The sequence below is a fragment of the Chinchilla lanigera genome, unplaced genomic scaffold (assembly GCF_000276665.1).
Source record: "Chinchilla lanigera isolate Chin_1 unplaced genomic scaffold, ChiLan1.0 scaffold00038, whole genome shotgun sequence".
NCBI classification, from domain to species: Eukaryota; Metazoa; Chordata; class Mammalia; order Rodentia; family Chinchillidae; genus Chinchilla; species Chinchilla lanigera.
In genome coordinates this window covers 14,527,856-14,535,734 of record NW_004955439.1, presented here as the reverse complement: position 1 = coordinate 14,535,734, position 7,879 = coordinate 14,527,856, and positions in this window count along the sequence as shown.

Genomic DNA, 7,879 nt, shown 5'->3' with positions numbered 1-7,879 from the left:
AGTCTTGTCTTCTCAACACCTTCTAAGGTATTATTTTATAAGTACAACCATGAAGGCTGACGTAGGAGGCAGCACGGTACTCACACCCCTGTGGAACTCAGAACAGCGCCGGGGCCTGAGGGGACATTTCATAAAGCTCAGCTCAGGCCTCCCTCCAAGATTTGGGCAAGTTGTAGAAATAAGTGTCTGACAGCGTGCATGATTTACTGGCTGCCTTAGTCCCTTTGTGACACTATAACAAACGCCTGAGATGGAGTGACTGACAGAACGCAAATGTATTTCTCACATTTCTAGAGGCTGGAAGTCAAGAGCAAGGTTCCAGCACTACTTTCTGGTGAGGTCTGCTCTCCATGTCCAAGATGACACCATACTGTGGGGTCTCTGGGAGGACCAGTGCTGTGCCCTCACATGGGGGGAGATGAAAGAAACAGACTCCATCCCCGCCCCCCAGGAAGGGGCTCTCGTCTCCCAGCCTTCCTCACTGACTTGCCTCCTACAGCCTCCTCAACACTATCACATTGGTGACCAGTTTTGACATGGATTTTGGGGGACACATTCAGATTGTAGCAGATGCAATTCAATGGATAATTCAAAATGCAAAGCTCATTACAGTTTTAGTCACAAAAGGTCAGCCTGCCTGTACTGACCTCAGCCCTCAGCTGTGTGGCTTCCTGGAGAGCCCCTTACTGTCCTCTGCTTCTGCTGACCTCACCAGTTCTCACTGACGTCCTGGGGTAAACCCTGCACCCACCATCTCTTCTGAACTGGTGCTGCCTCTGCTGCTTAGGACCCCATGACACCAACTTCTCTCCTCCACGGCCCACCTTTGTGCTCCACATCTGTTTATGACACTGTCCTCATAGTCCTTTGAGGACTGGTGGGGGCTTTCTTACCACTTCCATGGCAGCCTATCCCACCCTGAGTCTCTTTCCATGAGGCTGTGAACTCCTTAGACGAGAAATGTGCATTCTGCCCCTCATGATGCGTGAAGTCCTCTTGTCACCTACAGCAGCACCTCGCAAGCTTTTTCATCTCAGGACTCATTTACACTCTAAGTTATCAAGACGCCCAGAAATGTTTTGTTTACAGAGGTCATTTCTATCAACATTTATTGTATTCCCAGTGAAAATTGAGAATTTTAGCTGGGCACGGTGGTGCACACCTGTAATTCCAGCATTCAGGAGGCTCAGGCAGAAGGATTGCCTTCAGTTTGAGACCAATCTGGGCTCAAGGCCAGCTTGCACTACCAAGTGAGACCCTGACTCAGAAAAACAAACAAACCAAACACGCACACACACAAAACTGAGAATTTTCCAAAGTTTACTCAAAAGTAACAATAATGAATCCATAACATGGTGATGATAAATAACATGCTTTTATGAAAATTACATTTTCCAAAGGAAAAAAAAGACATAAAAGTATTTTTTAAAGACACTATTGCAAGTATCTTTTATGCCTGGCTTGCTGGAAAGATCTGTTCAGATGAACTTCCATGTTAATTCATTGTCGAATCTTGCTTCAGTTGATCCCAGAAGAGGGAAATATTTCAATACCCTTTTCAGATAATTATGGATATTTTTCTTTGATAATACACTCAAACTAGACAAGTGATAATTTCTTAAAGGCTAATTGCAACTCAGAATCTAAAATTACATCCATGAGTTTCTCATACTCACAGTCAAATTTGCAGCCTGGCTTGCACTTTGCAGGAGTCCACTGCATTATGCTGATCTCCCAAATGCTGACACAGTTCATACAATATTAAAAATATTTCACATATGTCATACAATGTTGAAAGGCACACTGCCATATTCTCAATGGTTAATATTGCCATTGATCTCCTAAGAAGTCTTTCAGTATTGAAAACCTATCAAGCTCACAGTGATGAATTCACAGTTTCTAAAATTCTAATTTGCACACAAAAGCTCAAGGGTTGTCCTTGCCCAGAAATTTACTTCCCTTAAAGAGATAGGTTTGCTTCACTCATTCTCTGGAAAATGCCACCAAGTACCCAAGCCGGGATAACATATTTTATCTCTCATTTGCTCTTCCCAGTTAGAATGTTGGTCTGTGGACAAATGGGCCAGCTCCTCTTGCAAGCGGACAGTCCTGCGCTGTGCAGAAGGGTTTAACCCAGACCTCCCGTGTCATCATGTGAAAACACAAAAGGACGCAGACTCTGTAGTAGAAGTGAGGTGGAGTTGGTTTTCATGTTTCTCATTCTTAGGTGGGACTGGCCATCTTTCCTCTGCACCGGCTAAGCAGTGAGCATCTTATGAGACCTGCAGGTGCACTACTTTTGCTTTGCACATCAGAGCAAATGTCAACGTGCAGAAAAGACAAATAACAAGTTGTGCTATTTGTTATCATAGCTCTGTTATGAATGTCGTTGTATATTCAGCTCTGTATTTATACGTAGTATTACTGTGAAAATCACTTTTACCTTCCAGACCCTGAAAAGGACGCTCTGGATCCCTGCGGAACCACGGACCACACATTGAGAACTAGTGGGCTGCAGCATCTCCTGCCACTTCTTAGTGGAACTTCCCATGCCCTTCACCACCTACCCTCTCTGTCTCTTTCTCGCTCATCTCTCCCTATAACCTAACGTTGTTTATCCCATCACATTAAAAAAACAGTAAATCAAGACTTGAGGCCAGCCAGACCTCTACTGTAACACTAGCTGTGTTCCTGGCCATATCAGCTGGTGTAGCAAGCTTTTATTAACAGCAGTTTTTCTCACTGGTAAAATGAGAGCAAGTATACTTACCACACAGTAGTGAACATTAAGTGACTAAGTGTACATAAAATACCTATAGCTGAAATATTAGTTCTCTTCCTTTGTTCCAGTTCTGGGTAAAAGGAACACTCTGATGCACTATTGCTCCATCAAACAGTTTTGTCATCCCTTGGGGTACATTCCCAGCATGCTAAAATCACACCTGAACCTCCTGCCTTCTTCTCCTGAAGGATACAGAAAGCCAGTCTTTTGAGAAGCTCATTTTTGGACATATTGTGTAAATTCCTTTTGTGTCAGAATATCCTGTTTCAAATCAAATTTAAAAGCAGCCACGATATTGAATGACAATTTTACCTATTTACTCTTTTTACACACCAGGTAATTTTTTTGCCCCTTTAAAGGAAATGATTCTTTTAAATCTCTACATTTCCTGTGAAAGTATAATGAAAAGAACAGTTCACATATTAATATCTTTTTTAATGTGAATGCTGAGCAAGGATGGAGAGCTTTCTGGTGTGTGAAAATTAAACTTACCTTTTAAAAAGAGCTGGTAGGGAATGAGAGTGGAACCCAGTAAGAAGTCTGGAGGAGCTTCCTTAAATCGCCACAACTGTGAGAAGGGAGACTCTGTCCTGACCCATCCTGAGCTGGGATGCTACCACGTGACCCTCCGGGTAGTATTTGTGTGCTACATCATGACTGTGTGGACATGAAAGGGCTCTTCTCTCTGCATTCTCCTTTCTTTCTTCCACCCCACAGCGGGGCTTTGTGACATCAGAGTGCTTTGTGTAGTCACTCTGGGCTCCTTCCCTGCCGGCATCCAGTCTGTGGCCCAGCACGTCAGCCTGGACTTTGATCTCTGAAGCTATGCCTTGCACTAGGCACTCTCTCTGGAGCTTTTGAAGTTATTCTAATCAACATTTTTAGTGTTTCATTTTTTAATTGTAGAAACTGTCTAATTTCTTTAATTTCATCTGTGACCCATGGGTTGTTAAGGAGAGTGTTATTTAATTTCCATATGTTTATGAAGTTCTTGTGCTTTCTTTTGCTATTCATTTCCAGTTTCATTGCACTACAGTCTGATAATATGCATGGGATAACTTCAATTCTTTTGCATCTACTTAAGCTTGTTCTATGAGCTAGTATGTGGTCTATTTTGGAGACTATCCCATGTGCAGCTGAGAAGAATGTGTATTCTCATGTTGTGGGGCGGAACTCTCTGTAGACATCTACTAAGCCCATGTGTTCTACTCTTTCATTGTTAATCTTTTATTTTTTTAATGCCTGAAGATATTAATTGTAGCTGGATGTAGTGGTCTGTGCCTAAAATCCCAGATACTATGGAGACTGAGACAAGGAGCTCACAATTTTGAGGCCAGTCCAGTGACTTAGTGAAACTATCTTGAAAATAAAATAAAAAGGACTGGAGGTACAGCTCAATTCCAGAGCACTCTCAGTTTCAACCGCAGTGCCACACACACAACATTTCTATTTAAACTGCTATTGAATGTTTGAACAAGTGATTCAGACACTAGCAACTAAGGTCTGTCCCAGCTCCCCAGCAGGTGATTGTGGTTAGTAGTTTCCAGTGTCCGGTAGAGATGCCACTCAGGGTGTCCAGGAAAGCTCATCTGGAAACTAAAGAACAAACCATTAAAAGAAACTATGAAAGGAAAGGAGAGGGAGGAGGGGGAGGGAGGAGGGGGAGCTGGGCAGGCATAGGTCCTCTCTTCCTTAATGGAAAAGGGTAATTTTGTCTGACGGCCTCAGACAGTCCCTAGCCTCCAAGGCCTCCCTCGCTGTGCTCAGTGTCACCTTCAAGGATAATCAGAGCCATCTTGGAATAGGATCACAGCAGTGACAGGGGAATACTGACATTCTCAAAGGCATCTAAGAAAGCGCGGTCCCCTATGCAGGGCCAATACATAACACAGAGAGTTGTTATAATTACTTCTTAAAGAGTTCTGGTCAATAGCTAAAATAAAAATCTGAAATAATTATGTTATTTTCAATATAATCCTCAAAATTTACAGCCATCTCCAATTTCTTCCCATTCTTTCAACTAAACTGTTCTGCCAATGAGCCTCCTAGATCCCCTGTGGAGGGCACAGGCCTGGGGGAAGGTCTTGGCCAACTTCCCCGGCCAGCTCTGGCTGCTCAGTCACAGGCCTGAGGTTCAGAGCGCCGGGAGCCAGGCACTTGCAGCCCTACAAGCTGCATCAGCGCTACAAACCCCTCCAATACACTTCCTTTTATCTTTGCCTTTTTATTGTTCCTTTTTGATTAATGTACACATTTGAAGATAGCTAATGTTTTGTATTGGTGGAGTGTGCAGCCCATGTGTGATTAGTGGCTGGAGGTTATCTTACTCTCTGCAAAAATTCCACACAGGGTCACAGGGCCCAGCCAAGGAGGCATAATGCCACAAAGTCTCACACCCTGCCCCACCCCCAGCCAGGTCTGACCCTGTGGACCCCTGGGCCTAGCTGCTGCTCCTGCCCAAGCAGGGCTCACTGCCTGGCATGTTTCCACAGAGAGGGACCCCTTCTGTGTGCTCTCAGGCTGATGCGGGTACAGCATTTCTTACTCTGCTAAAATTCAGTGGCAATTGCAGGAGAGGTTGGCCTAATTTATAAGAAGGCTGGGAAAAAAACAGAAGAGCATTGCTTTAGAATCTTCAGGCCTGGTTTGGAGCCCAGCTCAAAATGCATACAGCGCAATGCCTGGCACAGAGAGTATACTTACGAAATATTTATGCTCGAGTGAACGAATTTGAGCACATTACTTAGACTTTTTCACACTCAACTTCCACACTTACAAAATAAAAGGATTCAACCAAACAATTGTGATGGTAAGAATGTTTCAAGATATCTGCTTTTTCCCCAATTATCTAATTTTATATGCAATTAAAGGAAACCATAATCAAACTTCATTACTTTACAGTAATGGCAGTAATATCCAATTTAATAAAACTCTGAATTATAAGTGTTTAAAAGAAATGCAATTTTTTTATTTTTTGCTTTTTATCATTTTTGTCTGTTTTTTGAGGCAGAGACTCGCTATATAGCTGAGACCGGCTTTGAACTCGATATGTAATTCAGACTGGCCTCCAACTTGCCATCTTCCTGCCTCAGCCTCCCAAGGGCTAAGATTATACAGACACACTACCAACTATTTCTCTCTTTTTAAAAAATATTCAGTAAACAATACAAAGGTGTAAGTGAATGAAAGAAAATGTGTTAAATAAAAGAAATTATTTATTTATTTCTTTATTTTTTGTCTTTTTGAGACAGGGTCTTGCAATGCAGTTCAGGCTGGCCTTGACTTGTGCCCCTCACACCCCCTCAAAGCATCACACATTGAACCTCTAATCTCAGTGTGGCTGAGTTTGGCAACAGGGCCCACAAGAAGGTGAGGGAGGTTACACAATGTCCTATGAGTGGGATGCTGGTCACAGGACCAGGTCCTTAAAAGAGACATGGGCTGGAGACTGTCCTCCCACAACTGCACAGTGAGATGATGGCTACTGGTCCACCAGGAGGAGGCCTTCGGGGAGACACCTGTGCACTGGTGCCTTGCTGTGAGACTGTGAGAATAAATGTGTGCTAAGTTGCCCACATGTGGTGCTTTGCACAGCAGCCTAATGCAACAGTCATTCCCAACGCTGCAGAGAAAGCAAATAATGAGGTCAAGGAGCCCTGTCTCTGATCCAAGCTTGGGAAGGGTGTAAGCATCACCCACCGCTGCCTACTCCCCACCTTTACCCATCTACTCTCACCCCCATTACCTGCCCTCTGCTCACCTACCTACCCCTAACCTTCCCATCTTACCCACCCACCTCTTCCCTATCTCACTCAAGACTCAGGGTTCCGCTTTGCCTAAGGCCAGTGCACCTGCCCACCCACCTAGCCTGACCGTCCCCTAAATTCACTTCTCAGCTCTGCTGCCACCCTCCTATCCTCTCCCCATTGCAGTTAGTGACACATTCCATGGGAAGGGATGAAGGTTTCCTTGACCCTCCCTGTACCCCAACTCCCTGGGGACATAATGCCCCTCTCTTACGACAGGCAGGGCTCTGGAATAGGGGCACCAGGTAACCTGCAGGATACCTAGGCTAGATCCAATTTCAGATGTACCACAGAAATTTCTATTTAAGAAATCAGACTATCCTGTGCACTAGTCCAGTACACACTGTATCACACTGCAAGGCGATTCACAGCTCATTACCAGGGCGCTTCCTTTCTCATTTGCTTTATCTGACATCCTTCTCAAGGTATCACCTGCAGTGAGCAGGGGAACTAGAAGAGGAGACTCGTTTTTTGTTTTTGTTTTTGTTGGTGCTGGAGAGGGAACCCACAGCCTGCGTGAGCTAGGCCAGCCCCTACTACTGAGCTGCACCCCGGCTACGAGTCCTGCAAGAAAGAACCAGTGGCCATCAGCCATCAGCCATCTAGCTGGCCTGCAGGGTGTGAGGAGGGGGAGAGTCTCCCCACTCATGTATGTGTCCTGTAGGCTGTCTCTGACTGCCCATCGTGGACTTGGCCCTGTCCTCAGGGACCCCACATGGATACTGTCCCCCAGACACCACAGCTCCATCAGAGGTATCCAGGGCAGGAAGGTCCCGATGTTAACCAGATGGGCACTGTGGATGAAGTTCTTTAATTCCTCTTCAAAACCTTTTTGATAGTCCTGCTTTCTCCTGCTGAAATTACAGTGAAAATGTGACACTTTCTGCCCTTCATCTGCCACAAGGTATTCTTGGCAAGGAAAACACTTTCATAGCAGTCATGTGAGCTGGGCCTCCACTCCAGCATGGATCCGGATTTTCAGGTTGGTTCATACAATGATTCTTTGGCAACCGCATGGGCCTTCCCGTCAATACACTACACCTCTCCTCCTCCTTCTCATTCTTCATCTTTTTGCCGTACTGGATGTTTGAATTCACGGGCACTCTGCCACTGAGCTCTACCCCCAGACTCTTTCTTACTTTTCACTTTGAGACAGAGTCTCGCTATGTTGCTCAGGTGGCTGGCCATAACCTTGCAATCTTCCTGCCTCAGCCTCCTAAGTGCTGGGATTACAGGCCTGAGTTTATATTTTCATTTCCACTTTGAAGCAAATACAAAGTATCATCTTTAG